The sequence below is a fragment of the Lissotriton vulgaris genome, chromosome 5 (genome assembly GCF_964263255.1).
Source record: "Lissotriton vulgaris chromosome 5, aLisVul1.2, whole genome shotgun sequence".
In the NCBI taxonomy this organism is placed as follows: domain Eukaryota; kingdom Metazoa; phylum Chordata; class Amphibia; order Caudata; family Salamandridae; genus Lissotriton; species Lissotriton vulgaris.
Window position 1 is genome coordinate 1,337,439,588 of NC_141693.1, and position 27,101 is coordinate 1,337,466,688.

Below are 27,101 nucleotides of genomic sequence, written 5' to 3' on the forward strand. Positions count from 1 at the left end.
TACGGGGGTCAGGTAAGGACTGTTTAAGGGCCAGAACCTCAGATCTCTTCCAAGGTACATGTACCCACATACCCATATACCCAATCACCTCCTTATTCTTGGGCGTGGTCCTCTTTCCGAATCTTAGCCCACAACGGTTGCGGGACAACATTTCCCATCAGCATATCTATATCAGCCAAATTCATAATACAAGCATCAAAAGTCTGAGATAATTCCTTGTAATAACCAGCAGGGTTTTTACGGGGGTCAGGTAAGGACTGTTTAAGGGCCAGAACCTCAGATCTCTTCCAAGGTACATGTACCCCTATACGTTGGAAGTGAGCTGGTATAGGTTGATTACCATGCTGGGCTGGAACCGCTTCTCTCCACACTGGGGAAACCTCTTGCATAGGGTAGTATTTTAGTTTGCGCCAAACAGAAGGATAAGGTTCAGACAAGGACCGGGAAAGGAACATCGACTGGAAGGTGACAAGTGTCTGTATAGCATCCTCGACCTCAGGGCCCACAATAACTCCCTTATCAAAGTCAGCCCGAACATCCAGCAAACCCTGGGGAGCTAATCCCAATCCCGTGGCCTCCCATTCCTGAACTAGAATGCCACACATGGCATCAAAAACTAATCTTTGTGTAGGGGCCTCCCACTGCTGAAAAGTGGCCATGATATCTTGCACGGTATACTCTGGACCATTCATGATCCATTTGCGAGAAAGGAGATCTAACGTATCTCGTTCTCGAGAATCTGAGAGTAAACTAAGGGTCTGTCTACGGGGAAGGACAGGAGTCATGCTTACTGACCCAAAGAAAGGAGATAAAAGGCCAGAAACGGTATCAACCATCCGTTTACGAACTGAGGGGGAAGTTGACAGAAGGGCAGGGGATAATGCATGAGACGGAGCAGGAGAGGAGACAACAGATAGAAGGGAAGCCGAGGGCAAAGAAGGCTGAGGCAAAAGAGTCAAAGACAAGGGAGGCGAAGGCAAAGAAGCTGGGGGCAGAGAAGTTGAAGGCAAAGGAGCTGAAGGGAGTGGCAGTGCCAAAAGGGGCTGTGGTAGAGGTGCAGAAACTGATTGGAGAACAACAGGTTGCTGGACAGGCGGCAAAATGGGGGTGCATTAGTACCTTGTTAATAGGGCGGGGGCTATCTTAACAAGTGGGACATTAAAGGATCCTTCACAGGATCAACATCGGGATTCGGGGGAGAAGTTGGCAGCACCGGGTAACATTTATCGATTGCCGTGCGATGCTGCCTATCTGAAACTTCAATCGCACAATCTATCTCATTATCTTTAAACTGCTGGGCGTGGCTATGCCTCCTAGGAAGTGAGTTTTCCAAACTTTCATGATACTTGAAACATGCTTCTTACACCTCCCGCTTTTTGGAGGGGATTTACCTCTGTCTCCTTGATTCTATATTCCTATGGGATAGATAAATACAACATCTTTTAACACTGCACTTTTTAAATCTATCGCTTTCTGATGGAGAAGCGAGGAGCACATTGCTTACTTTGAATTAAAAGCTGAGCAATCACCTGATGCCGCCCTCACTGCATGGACGGTGTTTGAAATCAATCTAGGTGCACCTAACCCCAGAATTTGAGGCAGCACCTTACAGTTGGTGGGATAAAAACCGTGCATGATGCAAATACCTGCCAATTCATAAGACTTATGCTAATAATTGCATTTCATTGAAGAAATTAATTATCCTTCATGTTTGTGTGTTTGTCTTTTTGTCACCCTCTACAGGTTTTTTATATATCCCTACTAAATTTGTAGTGGGTAACTCATGGAAACTATCCGGACAATTTACACTGTATATATTTTTCACATTTAGTGCCTCCCGGGAGGGTACGCCTTAGCGCGCGTACACCACCGGAGGACTTTCTCGTAGGTCCTGAAGAATGCTGAGCTAAATGCAACTTGACAGCAGAAACATGTTGACCAACTCTTTCTTTTGATTAGGATTCTGGTTCCTTAACTAAGAACCTGAGGAGTCCGCCCACTTTGTTTTTATTCAGTGCAGGTTGGCCATTATTAAAGATTTTTGTAAAGGCACAACCTCTGCATTTTTTAATATTAATACACTTACACTTTCACGTTTAGTCACCTCCTAATTTGGGCACTGTTGCACTCACCACATCCTGCTCCCCTGTAACCAGGCGTCGTAGCACGCTGGGGAGACATTCGGTCACCCCAGCGGGGACCCAATGATGAAGCATGTCACCAACTAGTGGTGAGTGAGGGTCCTTCAAACAAGTAAGGTTTTTTTCCCTCCTTTTAACACCGGGTGACCAGCAAGCCCACTGGTTCCCTTCTTCTGAAGAAAACCTAATGGGCATACATAGGGAGACTGAGATTTCTCGCTGTGTACATGCACGTGTGTGAGCATTGATCATACGTGCAGTACGCAGCGCTGATAACAGTTAATTTCACTAGCACTTTTTCACAGTCACTCCTTTGTTGTTTATATACATTTGACCGGGGTACAGGAGTGCCTAACCATACCCTTCCGCTCCTGTTGATATTGACTACAGCCTAAGAAAAACCTATACGTAGTAGTGTGCAACTTAACGGGGTCAACCTGGAACAAGTTGACACGATGACGTATCTGGGGGTCACTCTGGATTACCGTTTGTCTTGGAAACCACAAATAGAGACCCAGCAGTTAAAACTGGCCCAATTGACTGGCTGCCTTCTGCGAGAGCAAAAGAAATCTATCACCAAAAGGGTGGCCCCCGCATTACAAATTTATGATGTCAAAATTAATGCTGCGACACTTTATGGGGCAGAGTTATGGGGCTTTATGGATCTCTCAAGCTTGTACAAAATCCAGTGTAGGTTTCTTCGCAACCTGGTGGGGCTTCCCCAATCAACTCCATTGATCCCTCTTTGCCACGACATGGGTTGCCTTCCAATAACAGACATGGCAAGGTATAGAGTAGTGTCTACCTGGAGGCGTTTGTGGACTACGGAGGAGTTGGCACTCTTTGTAAAGGAGTTAACCGAGGTGAAGGCAATTGGAGGCTCCGAGCGAATCCCCTGGCTTCGCTCGGTGAAAAAGAGCCTGTGTGATATGGGTCTTAGTCATCTGTGGGTTTCGCCAGGCACTAACAATTTCCCCCCGAAAAAGGAATTCAAGAGTTTATTCTGGGCCTCAACTCGCCATTCTTTGGCACATGCATCCAGCTCTGAAGATCTGACGGGGCGTTTTTTAAGATTTAAATTGGATCCGGCTCGTGAGATATATTGGGATCTTATCTCCAGGCCATTGGACAGAAAACTGTTCCACCAATTTCGGGTGGGCTCATTACCCCTTAATTCCTTCACCTCATCCTGGTGCAACAACACTACTAATTTTTGTAGTCGCTGCCCCGGGTGTAAGGAAACAGAGGGCCATTTTTTGTTCGCCTGCCCTCAATATAGAGAACCTCGTTCAAAATGGCTAAAACCCATTTTTAAACGTATGAAATGTAAAAAATCCTCGGATGCAATATGGGCTTTAAAAACAAATACAACTGATTTCACTGTGATATGTTTGGCTAAATATTTAGGATGGGCATGGGCAATCAGAGCAAGAAGGAATTCAATCGCCACATGATTAGATAAAGTGTGTAATTTGTATAGTGCTTTTTAGCAAATGCTAAACATATTTTTAAGATTTGTTAAAATTAATGTCTTGTTTCCTTTCAATAGTGGTTTAATAACTTTTTAACTGTGGATTCTAAATTGAGTTTAAACTGTTGATTATATATAGATATAAATATTTTATAAGATTTTGTATTATGTAGGGATAATGAAATTGTTTTAAATGTTTGTTAAAATTGTCTTTTATGATTTCATTATCGAAATAAAGACATTAAAACCTGAAACCTGACTACAGCCTGTATAATAGTCATACCTCTTTCTTTCCTATCTCTTTTTGTCTGTTTAATTTCTTTCTGTTTGGCTTCCTTGCGCCAAAGGCGAAAAGAGTCAAACATAGCCGGCCCGGCTTTTCTTTTAAACAAAGTAGCTTCTAAATTATCTAAAATGTCAGGCTCAAAACTACCATTATGTGGCCACTGCAAAACGCCATCTTTCTTTGTATAGCGGACCCACACTTTGTTAAAGGTGATGGGGCCCACACCATGTTTAGAATAGAGCTCATAAGTAGGAGTTCCAACCGGAGGAATATGACAAGAGTCCTCCAGTCGGGAGTCCCACAACTAAAACAACACAATTTCCTAAACTTACTGAAACCAGGCTTCGTTATTTCACTGGCTCCTGTACAAACAACAAGGGGCTAATAAAATTAAACAGTACAAACGTACTCACCCCTTGGCTTCGATTATTGCAATAATTGAATCAAAGAACCCAAAAACAAAGAAGTGGGCGCTACCCACGAATACTTAACAAAATGTCTTCTTATGCTAACAGAGATTCGTCTAACGTCTCGCAATACCAGTCATCACCAAAAGGGACCAAGGCAGGGCGGCAGTCAGGGCAGCAGTCACCAGCGGCCGTTGGAGAGGAGAAACCGCTGATGTGGGGCCACCTCCTCCGGAATTTTCCTGTGCAGCCTCTCACTATCCTCGGGCTCAACCGCTACCTCTGAAGCCGTCCCACGTTGGGCGCCAGTTGAAGAACCGGGCTTCAGGGCACGCCTGAAATCTCTGAGTTCACCTGCCTTGTTTCACACAGACACGGAATACTCTGCTGGGCGTAGAAAACCAAATTTTATTAGCTGCAGCTAAGCACAGTTGTCCCAGAAGTACACCAAGTAGGTTCTCAGGAGACTGCCACTTTACTCCGTGGCTCACAGTCTTTTATAGCAAAAATACATCTGTACAAACATACACCCAATGCACAAAGTATTAGCTAATTAGAAGAGTTCGAAAACAAGGTGTCGCGTAACCAGAATGCTTTCTGCTTACATGCTGTGGGTTATCCAGACCCCAGAGTTAATCAATACTGGTACCCATAGTTCAGTGTTGCAATGACAGGACATGTCTGTATGCTTCAAAAGAAAGGTTGTGAAATGGGAAAACACAGGGAGAGAATAGCGAAGGCCAAAAAGTTGATACAGGGATTAGGTAGTCCAGACAAGGATTAGTTAGGCCGGCTAGTGTCTGAGATTGGTTTCAAAACAAGGACGAATGGGGTTTTGACACGTTGCAGTCCAAAAGGGCAGGGATATTTCGTTCATCGAGCAGCCTGTGTAAAGGCAACACAAAATGGCGGCGAATGCAAGATGGAGTCGAAATTAAAGAACCTCAGTCCACACACAAGCCAGGGCTGAGATGGGGGTTACTGAGAGAGTGCACCTGGTTGCTGGTTCTGCTCTAAGATGCCAGTCTTCAAGCCCCTGGAGCGGTGGTGGTGGGCGGTACAGGGGTCCTGTCAAGACTCTCTGACACGCAAGAATTCCTCGCTACAGCTTCAACGGGTCAATGTACAGGTCAGTGTTTTTTTTTTTAGTTTCATATAGCGTCAACTCGACCCGACGATATCAGGTATCAGAGCGCTTTACATGAGCACCAGTTACGTTACACATGGACAAACTCATTTTTGTTAGGCAAGGTGAGATTAAGTGATTTGTCCAGAATCACAGGATGTTGAGCGTCGTTGTCAAGACGTGAACCCGGTTCCCCAGCTTCGAATTCGACCACTCTAGACGTAAGGCCACATCCTCTACCGAGTTGCCAGCAGTTGCTCCACAGCGGGCCAACAAGGCACCCCGGCCAGAAAGGGAGCGCCCTATGTGCTTTACTGTGTATCCCCATCACAGCGTGGAAGTAGTTGGCTTAGTAGCCAGTGTTGCTTGTGTGTAATATTTCCCTTTCATGGCTCAGTATAGGTGCATGATCCATGCATGGTCTGGAGCCCTATAGCCTCACTTCATTTGGTCCTCACCACGGCACACATTTCATCTGCCCTTACTTTTTCCTTCGGTTCTTAGCCAGCCTTCTGCTTACAGCAATAGCCTCAGGGGAACGTATGCTCAGAGAGTACCCATTCCTTATCTGCCTCCCATCTGCATGTCAAGCCTGTTCATACCCATCAGGCCAAGGCCAACATAGCTGCAGCTAAAATCATCCACTGAACATAGGGGCACAGATACAGCTCAGCAGCCAAAATCTTCAATTACCACCCCTTGGCTAAACAATATCAAGAGGTACCCGGCAGATTGAATACAACTACTCTGTGATACTGCTGACAGTGTGGCTATCATAGTTTGGACAAGTGAATAATGAGATCAGAGAAAGTTAGAGCATCCCCTAAGCAATGCTCGCGCAGGCGCCTGAAACATTATATCACCTCAACGCTAAAGCCACAAAAACAAAAACTGCTCAGGAAGCCCAGTGCAATAGCCCCCCAAACCACCTTGCCAAGTTGTTCATAAAGAGTACTAAAAGTTCTCTTTCCTTAAAGACCCATGTACTGCAATTTTCTAAGCAAACGATGGGGTGGTAAGCCTCTTCACCCCAATTAATCCAAGCATAGGTAATTCGAAGAAACCATAGACAGCGTTGTTTTATTACGAAAGTGATGGTGCTAACATTCTCTCCATAGGGTTCCAAGCTTAATTTAAACACCACCAATTCGGAACAGCACTTACATCCACTACCAGTACACCTCCTGGGTTCAGTACCAACAACATTTCCCACAATGATGCTCATTCTAATACTATCACATCTGACCACTGCCCCAACAGGGGGCTCCCCTGGCCCTTTACAAAACGGCCCTTAACTGAGCAACCTCCCAAATTAGATTTGGACTTCCATCTGGTTACCCAGAAATGCCCTGGTCAGATTGCTAAATGATACAACTTAAGGTGGATCCATGGGAGCAGGACTAGATGGCTCAGACCCCACAAATCTGTCTTGTAACCATCTTAACTGATAAACTTACTTCGCCCTCCAAAAGAGTGGCAGGACCTGCATACAAAGTACCAGCCATTTTGTAGACCTTTCACCTCCCCTCACACGGTAGAATATGCAGGCACTGAAACTAGGCAAAGTAGCATATATCTCAGACTCCGTCTACCTCAATAACGAACGTCCACCCTGTCATAACCCACAGAAGATAGACAGCAAGTACCTTCTCAGACACTTGGGATGTCCTGCAAAAAAAACTTCCAGTCTTCAATAGACGCCTTGAATTATGAATCCCAAAAAAATGGACTTTCAAATTGACCTCTTGAATACATTAGGACTCTTTGCCTCTGGTATAGACATGAAGCTCTAAATAATCTAACTTGTGTGAAGTCGGTCAATGCTGTACACTAGATTTTTTTTGAAAATGTGTTTATTAGCAGGTTAAAGAGAGCAGTAGCATTTATCAAAGTACAAACAGAAAAATCGCTCAGTGCGGTGCTCTTCAAGGTGCAATATCATTGAATACATCATACATTTTCCATTTTCTTCAGTTCCATCTTAACTAATTAGATCCCTGGAAAACCTCCCACCTCCCCAACTTTCCCTCCCTTTGCACTCCTGCGCTGTTGTTCCACATCTATCGGTATTTGGCTATGCCCAAAACATCTCGTTTCCTACGTAATCTGCTGTGCAGTCATGGATGGCATAAATAATATCTCTACATGGTTACCTATTGGTGCACCCAGGTTCATTAAGTATCTCGATGAGACATAGCTAAGTTATGTAAACAATCCATATTTCAGTCAGCAGATGACGAGAGGACAGACTCGTCGGTCCCCCCTTCTTCAAAAGATCCCAGGATGGTATACCAGTCTAATGAGATCGGTGTTTTTCTGAGGCCCCTACGTTCTTCGCGCTGCAATGCCTCTCCTTCCGCCCTACCCCAACGTATGACCTCCGCCCTCCACAATTCCGGGTCAGGTGGTTTGGGCGTTTTCCATCTCATGGTGATTGCACGTTTTGCGAGTATTAGAGCCATATCAGCGAAACGGGTTGCTACGCTTCCTTTGCGCTCCACTGGTCCTAGCCCTAATATAGTACTTTCTATGGTAGGTGTCTGTAGACGTGCACAAAGAATGCCTTCGCGGCCGCCGCAACCAGGAGCACCGCCGCGTCCATTGATAGCGCGCCTTCTACATTATAAAGACCGTGACACATTACTGCGTGTGGCCCGAGAGAAGGCACCGCTGCGGTATGAGGACAAAACTATATCTGTGTATCCGGACTTTACACCGACGGTGCAACGGGCCAGATCCACCTTCATGGGAGTAAAACGTAAACTACGTGAAAGAGAATTGAAATACGCCCTCCTGTTCCCTGCTCGCCTCAAAATACTATATGGAAATAGATCATACTTTTTTGACTCTCCAGAAGAAGCAGAGGAATGGATGGAGGTGACACTAACACCGCCGACCTCACAAGACCCATTTGCGGACATCAGGAGCGGTGGACCCTCGAACCGGACAGACCGACGACACCCTCAATCCAAAACTAGTGGAGGCCCCTCAGTGCGGACACCAGCGAAGGGGCAGTCAACAAAGAGCCGCTCTGGGGAGCGGACAACGGTGGTCCAGCTTACGGAGGAGATACTGGCTGCACACAATGCGGGCACGGCGAATCCATCGGCCAGCACCTCGGGCACCCACACAGAGGTATCAGGATCGGCGGACAGTTTGCAGCTCTTCCCCAAGATCACGGCGCAAATGGCGGAGGACTTTTAACGGTACCCTACACAGTACCAGGGCGGTAATGTATGAACCTCACAGGTAGACACATATGGGGTGGGTGGCAGTGGGAACACATTGGCTAAGGGCTCGCTGTAGGCCAGTTGCCATTGTATCCATGCGTGATTCTAGTGCTTCTCTTGTGGCCCTTATTTCGTTCAGGATGAGATCTAACTTGGCATCTTGTGTGCCCTTCCCAGTCGCCGGTATGACGTCCACATTGGAGGAGGCAAGCGGGTCTTCCGAACTGGTGGACTGCATCTCCGCAGTCGCGCCCTGATCTTGGGCTTTGCCCCGGTGTCTCCCCATGGATCTGGTATGCAGGGTGTCTATGTTCAATCTCTCAGCATGCACTCGGGCTCTACGTTCCGCGGTTTTCTGCCTTCTGTGCGCGGTGCTCCTTCGGGGGTCTATCCGACAGTAGGGTGGCCGCTAGCGGCTCAGTCACGGGCGGAGCAGAGGATCTCACTGGCGCCGCAGCCGCTGTGGCCCTGTCGCTCCGGTGTAGTGGCACAGTGTTGGTGTCCCCCACTCACAGTTGCAGCAAAGTCTTTAGTGGCAGCGGTATTGGTTGCTCACTGCATTTCGTGAGGGGTCTGCCAGGTTGAGACAGGGGGCACCATGTGTCGTATTTCGGTGTTGGTCCACTGGGAGAGGGCTATGCTGCACACAATTCGTGTCCCCGTCCGTGTCCCGTGCCGCCCCGCAGGGACCCCCCTGTGAGTGCAGTTGTCGGAGCACCACAGGAGGTGTGGTCTGCTCCCATGGCCGTGCTTGTATCCTCGGATCCCTTGGTTGTTACCTCGTGGTCCCGCTGGCTCTCCGGTTTCGAAAACCCGGGCAGTCGCAAAATGGCGCCAATGACCTTCACCGGGGTGTTAATCCGCCTTAGGCAGTCTGCAATTCCTCCCCGTCGTACCGCAGGGGTCTTGCCGGTTGCCTCTATCTTGGTCCCGTATCTTGTGGTGCAGAGGGAATAAGCGTTGGTGCGTGCCCGGCCTTGATATGGTTCCGGGGTTTGGCCCAGACCGCGTCTTCTGCCTGTTGGGTCGGGTCGGTGAAGGCGGGTGTCCCAGAGGGTCTCAGGTGAGGCTTGTGAAAGCAGGGGGGAGCCGAGGGCAGTCTCCGGGCACCGAGATAGGTCTCGGTGCCAGCGCTCACCTCAGGCATCTCTCCGGTGCTCCGCTGCCCGCATGTAGTCGTTCCGGCCTCCGCTCAAATCGAGGCCGCGGCTTCACTCAGGGGGTCAGGCCTCAGTAGTCTCCGCGGCTCAGCACGGCTCCGGATGATGTCGGAGGACGGCGTCTCAGCGTCGCTGGGTCCCTCACTTCCGTCGCTTCTCCAGGAGGCTGAATTGGGTGGGTGGTGTGTTGGGGAAGCAGGATAATTAGCTGGTGTCGTGGGCTATCGGCGGAGCTCGAGCGTTACACGTCCACCATGTTTGGCTCGTAGCCACGCCCCCAATGCTGTACACTAGATACCATCCTCATTCTCATCATTTTTTGTTAAGCTAAGCATTTTACTGCTTGCACTAGTCACCTTAACCAAAAAGATTAAAATAAACTTGAGCATCCCATGCCAGACATAAGTATTTAAGGGGCCATCTATGTAAACACCGATCCTAATCAGTTCCAAATAACTCCTGAAAGAGCTGCTCCTGCAAGGGATGGGAATAGAGATCCCCATGTACCATCTAAGGAGCTGGCCATTGCAACACCCCCAAGGGTACACAGGACACCGTCAAAGTGGAAGCCATGCACAATAAAATCCAATTATCATCCCCTACATATAAAGTGGACATCTGCCCATCTATGTCCATGCAGTCCATGTGGGGCCACTTTAGAGGACATGGTCCACTCTGTCTAGCACTACTTCAGAATAGAAGAGAACTCTTATGTCTGATATTCAACTGAAGAGGCATCCGCTCCTGTCGCCAAGAACTTCCCACTTGTTTTAATCCAACTGCCACAATCTTAAATTGTTGTTTTGTAAATTTTTTATCTAGGGTTGAACACCAACTGACGAGTTTGCAACACACAATCTAGGGGTTTGACCATTCTTTCACTCTCTAATTATTGTTTCTTAATCATGATGTATTTTATCTTATGTATGTTATGATTTTAAATGATACATAAATAAACGTACTTACTAGTAATGGGCTCTTTGTGGGTTTCTGCTCCGCCCACCACATTCCACTTCTGGCCCATCCCGCCCATCCTGTTTTTAGGTCGAGCTGATGTGGCATTCATGCGAAGCATGAATGCATCAGCTCGACAACTTATGCTGCCCGTATTTAGGAGACTGGACAGCAATCAGACGCGCGCTTTCACTCTGCCAGATTTCACCTCGGGAGCGAGCTTTCTAAGCTGCGCTTGCGCAGACTAACTCGCTTCCCTAACTCGCTTCCCTCGCACGCATTAACGGCACAGATACAGCCATCCCCCACCCCTCTGCACGCACGCGCACACATACACACGCTGCCGCCCCCTCACCCCACCCACACACACACACATACACGCAGACAGGCACAACACACGCAGGCACATACAAGCGGCGCACCCCCCTCCCCCCTTCCCCGTCTTACAAACCACAGTCACGCATGCGCACATACCCAGCCACACACACTGCATACACACACTGCATACACACACGCAGACCCACGCGCACACACGCAGACCCACGCGCGCACACACAGACACATTCGAACAGACACACACACGCGTACACCCCCCTCCCACTCACCGGGCTCTTTCGGCGTGTCTCCTCTGCAGCGCTGGTCGGAGTCGGCCGGCTTCACTGCTTCCTCGGCGGCGGAGGGCGGAACTTCCTGCTGGATTGCAGGCCCCGCCCCCGTCTGGGCCAAAAGTGCCTGACTTCCGGTTTTCACGGAGCAGGGCTGCGGCGGTGATTTCTTTCTTTTTACAATAAGCAAAAATCTCGCGAAATATGTTTGCACTTGGAACTGTAAAGTGGGTGCGTCATGATCTTGAAAGCAGAGGCTGGGCAAGTATATCTTTTTTGCTTCTCTGAGCAAGTTTAGACATCTGCGTAACTGCGAGTGTTGCATGCAGATAAGATGATGAAATGAAAGGCAGGGAAGCCACCCCGAAGTTCATCAGTAAGGGTGTGGTGTCACGGCAGTCTGTTAAAAACAAGGCGAAGGAAGTTTATTCTGCAAATATAATCCACCTTTATGTGGTTAGTAGAGGGGGGAGGTGGGTACAATGATTATTTCAGTTATCAGAAGTCTGGCTTGGTAAAATTCACATGGAAACCCCATCATGGGGTATTGGAGGTTGACAGGCACGAAAAGATTCCATTGCTATCGCATGCTAACGTAGCCCACTACAACGGCTCTTTGTTGTCAGCCGCCCGCCCCCTTCGCCATCAAGAGCCGGTCGTGACTGGGGTCCGGCGGCAGGGGGCGCTGCACTGCCTCACCCGGGACTGACAGGCGGGGGCACGTGGGCTGGACTGTTTTTTATCAACTTCCGAGACTGACTGACAGATCCCGCCTCTCTCCCTTCATGACATCCGGCCGCGGGGGCGTGACCCTTCATCCATACATGCATCGTCTCGAGGCCTTCCATCATCCATCTATCTCACTGGCAGGAAGGAGCCTGGGCTCAAGGGCCGGATTGTGATTGCGTAACATGAAGTTGATAAACAACAAGCAAGTGTCTAGGGGGGGGGGTGAGGGCTCGCCTCATGGTTTGGACCCTATGCAACACACACTCCACACAATACCACTCAGTGCCACAATTATATGCTACATAATTACACTGCACTCAATGCAACATACACTCAAAACAATACCACTCAGTGCCACATAATTGCATGCCACACAATTACACTCTACTGAATACATCATACACTCCACATAATTACACGTCACATAATTACACTGCACTCAACGCAACATACACTCCAAATACCACTGTCACATAATTACACGCCACATAATTATACTCTACTGAATGCAACACACTCCACACAATACCACTCAGTGCCACATAATTATGCTTCATAACTACATTGCACTCAATGCAACATACACTCCAAATACCACTCAGTGCCACATAATTACACTGCACTCAATGCAACATACACTCCAAATACCACTCAGTGCCACATAATTACATGCCACATAGTTACATTGCACTCAATGCAAAATATACTCCAAATACCACTCAGTGCCACATAATTACACGCCACATAATTACACTCTACTGATTAGACTGCGCTCAATGCAACATACACTCCAAATACCACTCAGTGCCACATAATTACACGCCACATAATTACACTCTACTGATTAGACTGCGCTCAATGCAACATACACTCCAAATACAACTCAGTGCCACATAATTACACACCACGTAATTACACTGCACTCAATGCAACATACACTCCAAATACAACTCAGTGCCACATAATTACACACCACATAATTACACTGCACTCAATGCAACATACACTCCAAATACAACTCAGTGCCACATAATTACACTGCACTCAATGCAACATGCACTCCAAATACCACTCAGTGCCACATAATTACACGCCACATAATTACACTGCACTCAACATCTAAGTCACGTAAATACAGCACATATTGCATTACAAATGCTATAGGTGTCACATTTGCGAAAGTTAAAACTATTGGCATTGTAAATGACAAAGCTATTAATTTTGGTATTTTCAAAACCAACAGATAAATATAAAATTTGCCATTTACAATACCAACAGCTCAAACTTTCCTAATGCGAGACCTATTGCATTGCAAATGCTTGTTTCTGCTTAATGTTACACTCCATTCCCCTACTCAACACTATTTTGCCACAATATACATTTTGAAAAGAAAGACCTTGTGTCTCTGTTTCCATAAAAAGAAACACATGCTCTCCCTTTGTTTAAAAGTTGCAACGCTGTGGTGGTCTGTAAACACTGCATGATGATTAAGAGAAGCGGTTAGCCTAAACAATTTCTTCAAAGGTTTTGCAAAGTGAGATGGGCACCTTTAAAGCAGATTATAGAAAACGTTACATGCATTAACATTTTGAAATGTGCAGAAGGTGTGGGTCAGTGGTTAATTTGTGCTGGTTTTTGCTGGTGTTCAACACTAAGACTTCATTCATAACAACAGCACTTACCACAGTCTATCATGTGGTAGCACTGTCTACCCATTTTCAGCAGAGCGCATCAGTTTACCAATTTAATACGCAGTAAAAAATAATAATTGCAGTGCCTCCACTGGCAGGGGCAATGGGTGGTGTAAGGAGCAGTTGCATTTTAAGCGATACCTTGGGTCTGGCACTTATTTTTTTTAAATAAAACACTATGTGTGTGGAGAATTCGGAACATTAACTGTTTATGATTATTGGTTTAAATGCAATATTTTTAAAGAAAAGAAACACAAATAATGGAGATATATGCAACCTCAGACATAAAAAATTATTGTTTATAAAGGGGCAGCAAGCTGTGATGTGGTGGCAGTGTACTTTTTTCCAGTGATACATGCTGGTGGTATCTTGAAGTTTGAGAAGTGGGGCGGATGACAATAATTTGAAACTGGCAAAAAGCAACCAAGGGCTAGTGTTTTCATTCTTCCTTGTCTGATTCCCAAGGAGGTATTGCCTTCCCAACCTTTGTTCTTGCTTTTGATGGCTAACAGCAACCTCTAGTTTGTTCAGCAAATTAATATCTCTACAGCAGGGATCCTACTGCAGCCGGTATCACCAGCCAAATCTCAGTATAAATGCTTAATAAATTACTACACCTGGCCCATATCCCGTCAACTGAAGTTTTTATTCCTAACAACATAATTTAGTGTATTTATGCACCTCCTGTGGTTCGTCCTAGGGTTCAACTCTAATGGAGTTGAATCGGCCTACAGTCTTTCAGAGATTGGAAACTTGAGGTCCAGGGGCTAATGGTAGGAAGCAACTAGGTTGATAGTGATTACTCCAGACAAAAATAAAAGTCACTGTGTCTTATGTTAACCTGCTGGTTGGCAAGAGTGGTGCAATGACATTTGTAAATCCAGCTAGCCACACATCACTCTAAATGTTATGACGCAGAAGTTGAATAGTCTGAAATAAATCCTCTTTATCTTTTGTGCACGGTCAGCACAGTCATGAAGAACACCAACCCAGATGTTATGAATGAGAGCACTGCTAGATTGCTATGGCACAAGCATCGTACCGCACATTTGAATCAACCCTAGCTTGGAGCATTCCACCCTTAATCATTCACCTTTTACTTTTTGATATGCTGCATGGTTATTGGTGTTAAAATTGAGCTTAGGGGAGCATTAAACCAGATTTATTTAAGAGCTGTGTAACAGCTCGTCCACCAACTATAATTTCAGACTTGCTGGGCACAGAGGAACATTGATTTGCATAGGGAGAGGCTAGGAGTCAAATCACAATCATTATTAGGTAGAAGCCTACAAGATAGCGCAGCTGTCTGGTTGCTAAAGACCTCTTGGGGAAATTCTGAAATCTGACCTTGTGGAAAAGTGTGTCATGATTTGTCTTATTGCGCCTGCAGAACTACAACTCCCAGAATGCTAAGAAGATGGTGGAGTCTAACCTTTATATTCCCAGCGTATACCAGGGCGCACTGTAAGAGATTACTATTCTGAACCTTGTTTGTTTCGTTGTGGGTTCCTTGTCGAGGAACTATTGTTCGGAATTTTTTGAAAAGAAGCATTGAGACCTCGAAGGCGTTCCTGGTGCAAGATTAACCGCCTTGTACGAGACATCGGAAAACGAATGTTGTTTTCAGTCCTTCCCGCGTGCGTCTGCCGCGAGGAAGGAATTGCGTGTCTCAGCGGAGACACTTTGTTTTGAGATTAAGGACAGAGGGAAGTCCTTCCTTATCCTGATACTCCACCCTTATCGTGTGCAGCTGCCGCGAGGAAGGGGTCCATACTGCTGTGTCTTTAGGGAGTTTTGTTGGCTTGAACTTGTACGAGGAAGGAATCCCTGCTCCTGGTGTTTGGCCTTTCCGTTCTTCCTGCGTGCGGCTGCCGCGAGGAAGGAATTAGACTCGTTCAGAGGAGACCAGTTGTTGCACGGAGTGCGAATACCGTGGATTGGTATATTGATTATCATATCACACGTGCTACAGGACACTAAAGGTGCATTCTATATCACTCTACAAGTTGGTAAGCATCGGAGGAGGTTGTATCTATTTTTAATTCTTTTTAGTGTTCCAATTTAGTTGGGCCCAGCTAGGAATACTATTTGGTATATATTTTTGTTCTATCCTTGGATGATCTGGTATTGTTCTATTGACTTTACTGAATCCTTACCCTCCAGTGCCTTGAACTGCCTTTTATTAATTGATGAGGATTTCCAGATCTGGGTTACTGGAGAGAGCTCTTATAATTTCCGGGGAAGTGAGATAAGGGTATGTGTGGTTGTGTATATGTCCCTGAACTTATTCTAAAGTATCAACGAACAAACAGTAACATGTGGTTTACTTACAGGAAGCAAATCGTATAGAGAATTATCTATGAACAGAGAGACAGAGGTCACCTCCTGATTATTGGGGTATGTATAGGGTCATTAGTGAGAATTGAATGAGAGTAGTTAGATTTGATGTTTTAATTCTCGCCTTGGAAGTTGGGGCTGTTTGCCCTCCCTTGACCAAAGTAGAAAGAGAAAGCAGATGAGCCCAAGGCTTATGTATGTATTGTGGCAAAAAAGGGCACTATGTGCGGGACTGTACTATGAAACCTCAGAAAAGGAGACCTTATTTCTCTGCAAAAAAGGTAGCGGCTGTGGTAGTCGATGGTACTTTTGAAGGACAGGAAGTAAGTGGTAGCTCTGAGAGTGTGCTAACACCTACTAAAGAGTGGAGGATACCTTCTTTAGGGGCGGCAGGTAGCGCCGATTCGGAGTCAAATGTTGTATTGTCGATGTTCCTGGGTACGGGACAAAAACAGCATCCTGTAAGCACAATGGTAGATTCCGGTGCTACAGGAATTTCATTGACTATGGGTTGGTGAAGCGGTTGGGGCTTAATAAAGTGCCCACTCACAAACCCGAGATAGTTTTGGCAGTGGATGGGACCCCTTTGAAATCCGGTCCCATTGTGGAGCATACAGAATTGTTGGAGCTGTCTCTTTGTGGACAGCCTTGGGATCATGTGGAAAACATTGTATTGAATATGATAGAGGCACCACAATATGAGATTATTCTAGATATGCCATGGTTGTGGCAACACAATCCAACAATGGATTGGAAGTTAAAAACCATCCAGTTCAATTCAGATTTATGTGTGTCCCAGTCTTTAAGAAAAGACAATGTAGCACACACGCTATCCTTAGCGCAGGTGTTTAAAGTGGCTACAGCAGAAGAGAAAGAGGTTGTATTGCCTTTAGAATACCAACGGTATAAGGCTGTGTTCAGTGAGGTGGAGGCTGAGAGACTCCCACCTCATCGCGACTATGATTGTCGTATTGATTTGGTGGAGGGCGCAAAGATTCCCACATGCCGTGTGTATGCGTTGTCTGACTCCGAAACTAAGCATTTGAAAACGTATCTGGAACATCTTTGTTCGCTGGGATTCATTCGTCCATCTCGTTCTCCAGCGGCCTCGCCTCTTTTCTTTATCTCGAAGGCCAATGGCGAGTTGCGTGCTTGCATCAACTTTAGACAGTTGAACAAAATCACCATTAAAAATCGCTATCCTCTTCTGCTCATTCCCGTCCTGTTAGACCAAGTGAAGGAGGCCAACATTTACACCCGGTTGGACCTGCATGGGGCGTATCATTAGGTGCGTATTCGGGCCGGGGATGAGTGGAAGACAGCATTTAAAACTCGCTTTTGGTTTGTTCGAGTATATGGTGATGCCGTTCGGGCTTTGTAATGCCCCTGCGGCATTCCAATACTTTCTCAATGATATCATGAAAGAATACATCGATCACTTTGTTGTCATCTATATTGATGATATTTTGATCTATTCGGATACTCCAGCTCAACACGTTAGTCAGGTTATTCTAATCCTTCAAAGATTGCAGGAACACAGTTTGTACTGCAAACTCAGCAAGTGTGAGTTTGGGGTTACGGAAGTGGAGTTTTTGGGTGTGGTTTTGAGCCCCCAGGGTTTTAGGATGGCTGATAGAAAGGTGAAAGCTGTTCAGGAGTGGCCAATTCCTAGGAGTGTGAAAGATGTGCAATGCTTCCTAGGCTTCTCCAATTATTACCGGAGGTTTATTTCTCATTTCTCACAGCTAGCCTCTCCAGTAACCCGGTTGTTGAGAAAGGGCATATCCTTCTGCTGGACCCCTGAAGCTGGGGAAGCATGTGACCAGTTGAAAAAGGCCTTCTGTACTGCACACATACTGAGACATCCACAATCTGATGTTCCGTTCGTGGTGGAAGCTGATGCTTCGGATGTGGCAATAGGGGCTGTGCTGTCGCAAAGAGACAAACAATCTGGTCAACTGCACCCTATCGCATTTTTGTCCATAAAACTGAATCCAGCGGAGGTGAATTATACAGTGGCTGAGAAAGAGCTACTGGCTGTTAAGAGGGCATTTCAGGAGTGGAGGCCATGCCTGTGGGGGGGTCAACATCCTGTCACCGTGTATTCAGACCATCAAAATCTTCAATATATGAAGACGGTCAGGCACCTCTCGCAAAGACAAATGCGCTGGATGTTGTTTTTTGCAGAGTACGAATTTACCATTACTTTTCGTCCAGGTGCGGAAAACAGAAAAGCGGATTCACTAACATGACAACTAGATTCTGAAGCATCTGCAAAAGGAGAGCCTTTGTCAATTCTATCCCCGGAGATGGTGTTGTGCTCCACAACAATCGAGCAGTTCTTTGATGTGGTTCGTAATCAACGCTCCTTAGCACAATGGCAGAAGTGGGCTGGTAAAGAAAAGCAACGTACATTGAAACATGGCTTACCAATGCGTAACAACACACTTTTTCTTCCCACGCATGATCTGCGATTGATGGCTTTCAATTGGTGTCATAACGCCATGGTTGCTGGTCATCCGAGCCATCAGAAGACCATTCACGCATTGCAAAGACATTTCTGGTGGGAAGGAATGTCAAAGGACGTGAAGGTCTGGATAGACCAGTGTGAGACATGTGCTAGAGCTAAAAGTGAACAAACCAGGATTAAGGGATTGCTAATGCCGCTTCCTACCCCCTCAAGACCATGGCAGGTGATAAGTATGGATTTTGTACTGGGGTTGCCTTTGGATAAAGGATGTGACGCCATCCTGGTAGTGGTGGACAGTATGACAAAAATGGGAAATTTCATTCCATGCCCGAATCTTCCTACAGCTGCACAAACGGCGCAGTTGTTGTTAACACAGGTAGTGCGGTTGCATGGTATTCCTAAGGTCATCATTTCTGATCATGATCTGCAATTCGTCGCAAGGTTCTGGCATATGTGGTGTAAGGCGTTACACATGAAGGATGCGTTGCCGACTAGTTTCCATCCCCAGTCTGATGGCCAAACGGAGAGACTGAACCAGACTCTTAAAAAATACCTGCGATGCTATGCAGAAGAGGCAGAAGAATCATGGGTGTCCTTGTTGTGGTTGGCTGAACTGTCATACAACAATGCTTGGCATTGTTCTACCGGAGAGTCCCCGTTCAGAGCTAACACGGGATATCATGCAGATACCTTGCCAATCACCGTTCCTAGTGATGTGCAAACCACCCCACCGTTGCTGCTCAGATGAAAGCCTTGTTGAAAATCCATCGACGGGTGCAGATGCACTTGGAGAGTGCAAAATCCTCTTACAAGAAGTGGGAAGATCGGCATTGTCTGGAGGGTCCGGTATATCAAGTGGGTGACAAAGTATGGCTTTCAACGAAAAACATCCGTTTTTGTTTCCGCAGTGTCTTTCACCCTCGTTTTATCGGACCTTATGAGGTACTCCGGGTTATAAATCCGGTGGCGTATAAACTGAAGTTACCAGCACGGTCGCTCCCCCCACGCTCCCTGACCCCAGCTCCTGCTCACGCTCTGGCTTACTGGTGAGACCGAGACTGCAGATTTGAAGTGAAGCAATTTATTTAAATAACCTCGCGCTATTGTTTATTTATTTAAGCTTGACTCGCGCTGTGCATTTATTATTTATTTCGACTCGCGCTGAGAATTAATTAATTATTTCGAGTCGCGCTGGGATTTAATTATTTATTTACAGTTGCGCTGGGATTTATTTAATTAATTGTACCTAACGCTGGAAACTGATCTGTGCCCCCGGTGCCGTGGTGCTTCTGCTGCCCCTGCCTTAGTCTCCCTTTGACCCTCCATCTTGTTTACTCGCTCCCTAGCCCGCCCCTCCTCCCTGCTACCGCCTCCCAGCTGCTGCCCCTCCCACCCACGAACAGAGGGCTCCCTACCTCCTCTGACGCGCTGTGACTACCTGGACCTGATCCAGCACGGTCGCTCCCCCCACGCTCCCTGACCCCAGCTCCTGCTCACGCTCTGGCTTACTGGTGAGACCGAGACTGCAGATTTGAAGTGAAGCAATTTATTTAAATAACCTCGCGCTATTGTTTATTTATTTAAGCTTGACTCGCGCTGTGCATTTATTATTTATTTCGACTCGCGCTGAGAATTAATTAATTATTTCGAGTCGCGCTGGGATTTAATTATTTATTTACAGTTGCGCTGGGATTTATTTAATTAATTGTACCTAACGCTGGAAACTGATCTGTGCCCCCGGTGCCGTGGTGCTTCTGCTGCCCCTGCCTTAGTCTCCCTTTGACCCTCCATCTTGTTTACTCGCTCCCTAGCCCGCCCCTCCTCCCTGCTACCGCCTCCCAGCTGCTACCCCTCCCACGCTCCGCCCCCTTCCACCATCCATTTATGGCCAATGCCCCCACGCGCAGCGTCCACGCGCTTCGGCCACGCCGAAGGTGCGCCAAAGGTAAGCCCGTCTACGCCCATCCGCGCCTGGACCGCGCCCAGCGCCAGAGCCCCTGGTACACGTAATGCCCACCCCTCCCGCATTACCTACGATGCCACCTCCCTCCTAGCCCTTAACCCCGGTCGCGCCCCCAACTGCGTCCAAGCCGCTCCTGGACACACCCATGGACCTTTCTCCTGCTACTCCTGCAAATTCAGCGGCACCGATAACATCTCCGCTACGACCACACCACAGATTCCCGACCCCAACCACCTACAATGCATCCTTCTCAACACCCGATCGGTCCACAGACACGCCATTGACCTATGGAATCTACTAGACACCATCTCCCCAGACGTCGCCTTCCTAACAGAAACATGGATGAACACTTCCTCCGCCCCAGACATCACCATTGCCATCCCTGAAGACTATAAGATCACACACAAGGACCGTACCGGCCACTCAGGAGGAGGAATCGCTATCGTCCATAAAAAATCAATCCACATCTCAACCAGCTCTGACGTCAACCTCGCCAACTCTGAACACCTTCACTTCCAGATCCACATCGACCCCAAGACCACACTCAGAGGCACCCTCCTCTACAGACCACCAGGACCCCGCGCAAAATTCAGTGAAGACATCACGGACTTCATCACTCCACACGCGCTCCCCTCCAAAGACTACATCCTTCTGGGAGACCTCAACTTTCACCTTGAAAAGGACAACGACCGCAACACCACCACCCTTTTGGACAACCTCGCCAACCTCGGACTTAAACAACTGGTCACCTCCCCCACCCACATCGCAGGTCACACACTCGACCCCATCTTCACCTCCAGCAATCATGTCTCCTTCAGCCACACTACGGATCTCCTTTGGACTGACCACAGCTGCGTTCACTTCACCTACAACAAGCCGAAACCCACCAACCACCTCTGCAAAGAAACTGGAACAAAATTACCATCGACCAGATCTCTTCATCGTTCCTTCTAAACACCCCAGCCCACTCTTCTAACCCAGACCAAGCCGCCGCCAACTTCACCCTATGGTTATCCAACACCGCCGACATCCTAGCACCTCTGAAAAAACGTCAAAGCAAACCTGGCAGCAAGAAGGCCTCATGGTTCAACGATGATCTTAAGAAGTCCAAGAAACTCTGCCGCTCTCTTGAAAAGGCCTGGAAAAAAGACCCAACCACTAGCACCAAGGACGCCTTCAAAAACGCCACCCGCACACACCACCAACTAATCCGAAAGGCCAAGAAAACAGCATTCAAGGATCGACTAGACAACAACGCCCACAACAGCAAGGAACTTTTTAACATCGTCAAGGAATTTACCAACCCCTCGGCCAACTCCAACGACATCACCCCCTCTCAAGCCCTCTGCGACTCCCTGGCTTTATTCTTCCACAACAAAATTGCAGACATCCACAACAGCTTCGACAACCAACCCGGAGACCAACCCACCCAACCATATGCTGAACATTCTCCCCCTTTGAACACCCTCAACGACTGGAACCCAATCTCCACTGAGGACACCATCCGCCTGATGAACTCCATCCACTCAGGATCCCCCACAGACCCTTGCCCTCACCACATCTTTAACAAAGCAGACTCCATTATTGCACCGCACCTCCGAGACGTCATCAACTGCTCCCTCAACTCCGCAACCTTCCCGGAAAGCTGGAAACATGCCGAACTCAGCGCCCTCCTGAAGAAACCCACAGCTGACCCCACCGAACTCAAAAACTATCGCCCTATCTCACTCCTTCCATTCCCGGCCAAAGTCATCGAGAAAGCTGTCAACAACCAACTCGCCGCTTTCCTCGAAGCCAACAAATCCCTCGACTCCTCACAATCTGGCTTCCGAGCAAAACACAGCACTGAGACCGCCCTCATCGCAGCAACAGACGACATCCGAACTCTACTGGACAATGGAGACACAGTCGCCCTCATCCTCCTCGACCTCTCTGCAGCCTTCGACACAGTCTGCCACAGCACCCTTTTACAACGCCTCAGAAACATCGGAATACAAGGAAAAGCACTTGAATGGATCACCTCGTTCCTCACCGGAAGAACCCAGAGAGTCCGCCTTCCACCATTCAAGTCCGAGGCCACCGAAGTCATCTGCGGCGTACCACAAGGATCCTCACTCAGTCCCACCCTCTTCAACGTATACATGAGCCCCCTTGCGGCCATCGCTCGCCAACACAATCTCAACATCATCTCCTACGCGGATGACACTCAACTGATCCTTTCTCTCACCAATGACCCCAGCACCGCCAAAACCAACCTACACGAAGGAATGAAAGAAGTTGCCGAATGGATGAAACACAGCCGTCTGAAACTGAACTCCGATAAAACAGAAGTCCTCATCTTAGGTACATCCCCCTCTGCATGGGACGACTCTTGGTGGCCAGAAGCCCTTGGAAAAGCACCCATCCCGACAGACCACGCACGGAACCTAGGCGTTATCCTGGATTCTTCACTTTCAATGAACAGACAAGTCAGCGCCGTATCCTCATCCTGCTTCAACATTCTTCGCATGCTCAAAAAAACATTTCGCTGGATCCCCACCGAAACCAGAAAAACAGTCACCCATGCTCTGGTCACGAGCCGACTGGACTACGGAAACACCCTCTACGCAGGTACTACCGCTAAAATCCAGAAGAAACTCCAACGAATCCAAAACGCCTCAGCCAGGATCATATTAGACATCCCGCGTAACGAACACATCTCTGGCCACCTGAAAGACCTCCACTGGCTGCCCGTCGATAAGAGGATCACTTTCCGACTGCTGACCCACGCACACAAATCACTCTACGACATCGGACCAGAATGCCTCAACTCACGACTGTCCTTCTACACCCCCTCCCGCCAACTACGTTCTTCCAGCCAAGCCCTCGCCACTGTACCCCGCATCAACAAGACCACCATGGGAGGAAGATCCTTCTCATACCTGGCAGCTAAAACTTGGAACTCACTCCCCACTTACCTTCGCCTTACCCAGAACCACCTAGCATTCAGAAAGCAACTTAAAACATGGATATTTGACAAGTAATCCTCCTCCCCTCCCTAAGCGCCTTGAGACCCTCTCGGTATGTAGTGCGCTATATAAATTCTTTGACTTGACTTGACTTGACCTGCCTCCTTGAAGATTCATCCGGTCTTTCATTGTAGTTTGTTGAAACCTGCACGGGCCGGTCGTCGGAGAGAAGTTCCTCCAGTGATGAGAGATGGTCAACGGAGTATGAGGTGAGACGTATCTTGGATTCACGCTTCCGGAGAGGGCAGTTGTGGTACTTAATATAGTGGAAAGGGTATACATCGGAGGATGATTCTTGGGAGCCGAGTACAGGAGTGCATGCACCTCATGCAGTGAAGCTGTTTTATGCCCAGAACCCGGGGAAGCCTGGTGCTAGGAGGCGCTAGGAGGGAGGACCTACTGTCATGATTTGTCTTATTGCGCCTGCAGAACTACGACTCCCAGAATGCTAAGAAGAGGGTGGAGTCTAACCTTTATATTGCCAGCGTTCACCAGGGCGCGCTGTAATAGATTACTATTCTGAACCTTGTTTGTTTCGTTGTGGGTTCCTTGTCGAGGAACTATTGTTCGGAATTTAAGGAAAAGAAGCATTGAGACCTCGAAGGCGTTCCTGGTGAAAGATTAACCGCCTTGTACGAGACATTGGAAAACGAACATTCTTTTCAGTCCTTCTTCCCGCGTGCGGCTGCCGCGAGGAAGGAATTGGGTGTCTCAGCGGAGACACTTTGTTTTGGGATTACGGACAGAGGGAAGTCCTTCCTTATCCTGATACTCCACCCTTAACGTGTGCGGCTGCCGTGAGGAAGGGTTCCATGCTCCTGTGTCTTAACGGAGTTTTGTTGGCTTGAACTTGTACGAGGAAGGAATCCCTGCTCCTGGTTTTTGGCCTTTCTGTTCTTCCCACGTGCGGCTGCCGCGAGGAAGGAATTAGACTCGTTCAGAGGAGACCAGTTATTGCACGGAGTGCGAATACCATGGATTGGTATATTGATTATCATATCGCACGTGCTACAGGACACTAAAGGAGCATTCTATATCACTCTACAAGCTGGTAAGCCTCGGAGGAGGTTGAATCTATTTTTAATTCTTTTTAGTGTTCCAATTTAGTTGGGCCCAGCTAGGAATACTATTTGGTATATATTTTTGTTCTATCCTTGGATGATCTGGTATCGTTCTATTGACTTTACTGAATCCTTACCCTCCAGTGCCTTGAACTGCCTTTTATTCATTGATGAGGATTTCCAGATCTGGGTTACTGGAGAGAGCTCTTATAATTTCCGGGGAAGTGAGATAAGGGTATGTGTGGTTGTGTATATGTCCCTGAACTTATTCTAAAGTATCAACGAACAAACAGTAACATGTGGTTTACTTACAGGAAGCAAATCGTATAGAGAATTATCTATGAACAGAGAGACAGAGGTCACCTCCTGATTATTGGGGTATGTATAGGGTCATTAGCGAGAATTGAATGAGAGTAGTTAGATTTGATGTTTTAATTCTCGCCTTTTGTCGTTTCAGCTATCCCTTCCATTGCTGTTCCTTCCCTTACCCTTCCCTGACTTATCCCTCGCTTGATTACCTATACTCTCTGTTTTATTGTTGTAGTCAGAGTGTGGGAAAATCAGGAGGTGGACCCCTTTCAGCATCACCCTGATCCCGAGGAGGAGCCGATCGTGACAAAGTGGGTCTATTGTCTTGCCATTCATCCGCCATTTTGTGATTCACTCCACCATTTTGTGCTGTGCCCTTGTGACTGACTTTCTTTCTGTATCACGAACACTCTGAAGCTCCACTTTTGACCTGCTACATTCCTGCACGGACACTCACACCCTGTTCGTGTTTTGGCCTGCTACAAACTGACCAGCCCGTGCTCAACCAGTCGGACAGGGAGTTTCTCAGATGTTTATCGTCCTCACCCTGTACATTACTCCCTGCAGGCATCCATCAACAGGCCTATCCCTGCTTGCTGTGTAATCATACCTCTCACCTGTCCCCTGCAGTGGTCCAAACAGCTAATATTATGGACTTATTGTATAAACATGCTTTTCGCCTACACCCTGCAGGGGCCTCACAGTTAGCTGTGTTTATCAGATTAACCTTTGTTTCACTTGTAATCATGCTATGCCCTGCAGTGCCAACAAATCAGATTGACCTCTGTGTACTATGTAATTATAAAGCTTTGCCCATGTCATGCGGAAACCCCCAAAGGCTACTCACCTGCTGATTCTCTAGATTGACTATTTGTTTAGGAATGTAATAAAGTATTATTGGTACAACTCCCTTACATGCCTGGGGTAGAATAGAGTGTATATAAGCTGTAAAGTAAGACCATTCTGCAGACTGCCTCCTCAGACAGCTATGGGTGTCTGTTGTTGAGGCACCTCTCCATCTCATGAGATTGTAATAAATATCCTTTCTCTCTGGCTCCAGCATTGGTCTCAGTTTGTATTCCGGACCCGTGGACTATAGGGTGACCCTGACACCTTTGGTGGTCTGCGAAAAGACCCCCAAATCAACAAAGGCAAGCCCGTCTGTGCCCGTCCGCGGCCGGACGGGGCCTGGGGCCAGAACCCCTGTCCAAACTCTTTCAAAACCATATAAATACTCTAGAGATACCCTTTTATCTCTCCGGTCCACCCAATGCACTCATGATACGCCCCTTAGCTGCCATCAAAGCCCTTCCAACTGCCCCGGTTGTAATCTCTCTCTTCTATCCCTCCCCTCCACCTTAAAGACGGATACCTCAGTTTTCCTACTCACCCCCCTTACCGATAACAGCACTTCCACGATCACAGAATACACCTTTTTTAGTCTTAACTGTAGATCACTTCCGAGGCACAAAAGAGACATTTTTAATCTGCTCTCAACCTCGCAACCAGACGCTATTTTCCTCACTAAGACCTGGCTAAATGAAAGTTCTGGACCTGATATAGCGACAGCGCTTCCCGACAACTACACATACCTTGGAAGAAACAGGATGGGTAAAGAGGGAGGTGGGATAGCAATAATTTTCAAAATATCATACAAATGTAAATGGGATGACTTAGATATCCAGAACTGTAAAGCCGGCCTCTTTAAACTCCTGCGGTCACCCAATTTCACCCTCTCTGGAACACTTATCTATCGCCCCCCAGAACCTGCTAGCTCATGGGCTGCTTCACTCTCTGAGCACATTGCCCCCTTTCTACTTCAAGCTACCAATTTCGTGATAGTTGGGGATATCAATATCCATCTGAATGAGACATCCTGTCCCACCAGTGCTAATCTCATTTCAGATCTAGCAGCTCTGAATGTCACCCTCCGCAACGCAGGCCCCACACATAAAGCAGGAAACTTACTAGACCCCATCTTTTCGAACATTGACACTATCTCGTGTAAACCCCCCTCTCCCATCCCTTGGTCAGATCACTTTCTGGTAGAATTCCAAATAAAAATTCAATGACCATCAAAAACCCCAGTACCCCCAACTGGACCAAGGCTGACTAAAAATTGGAAAAACCTGGATATAAACAAATTCAATCTA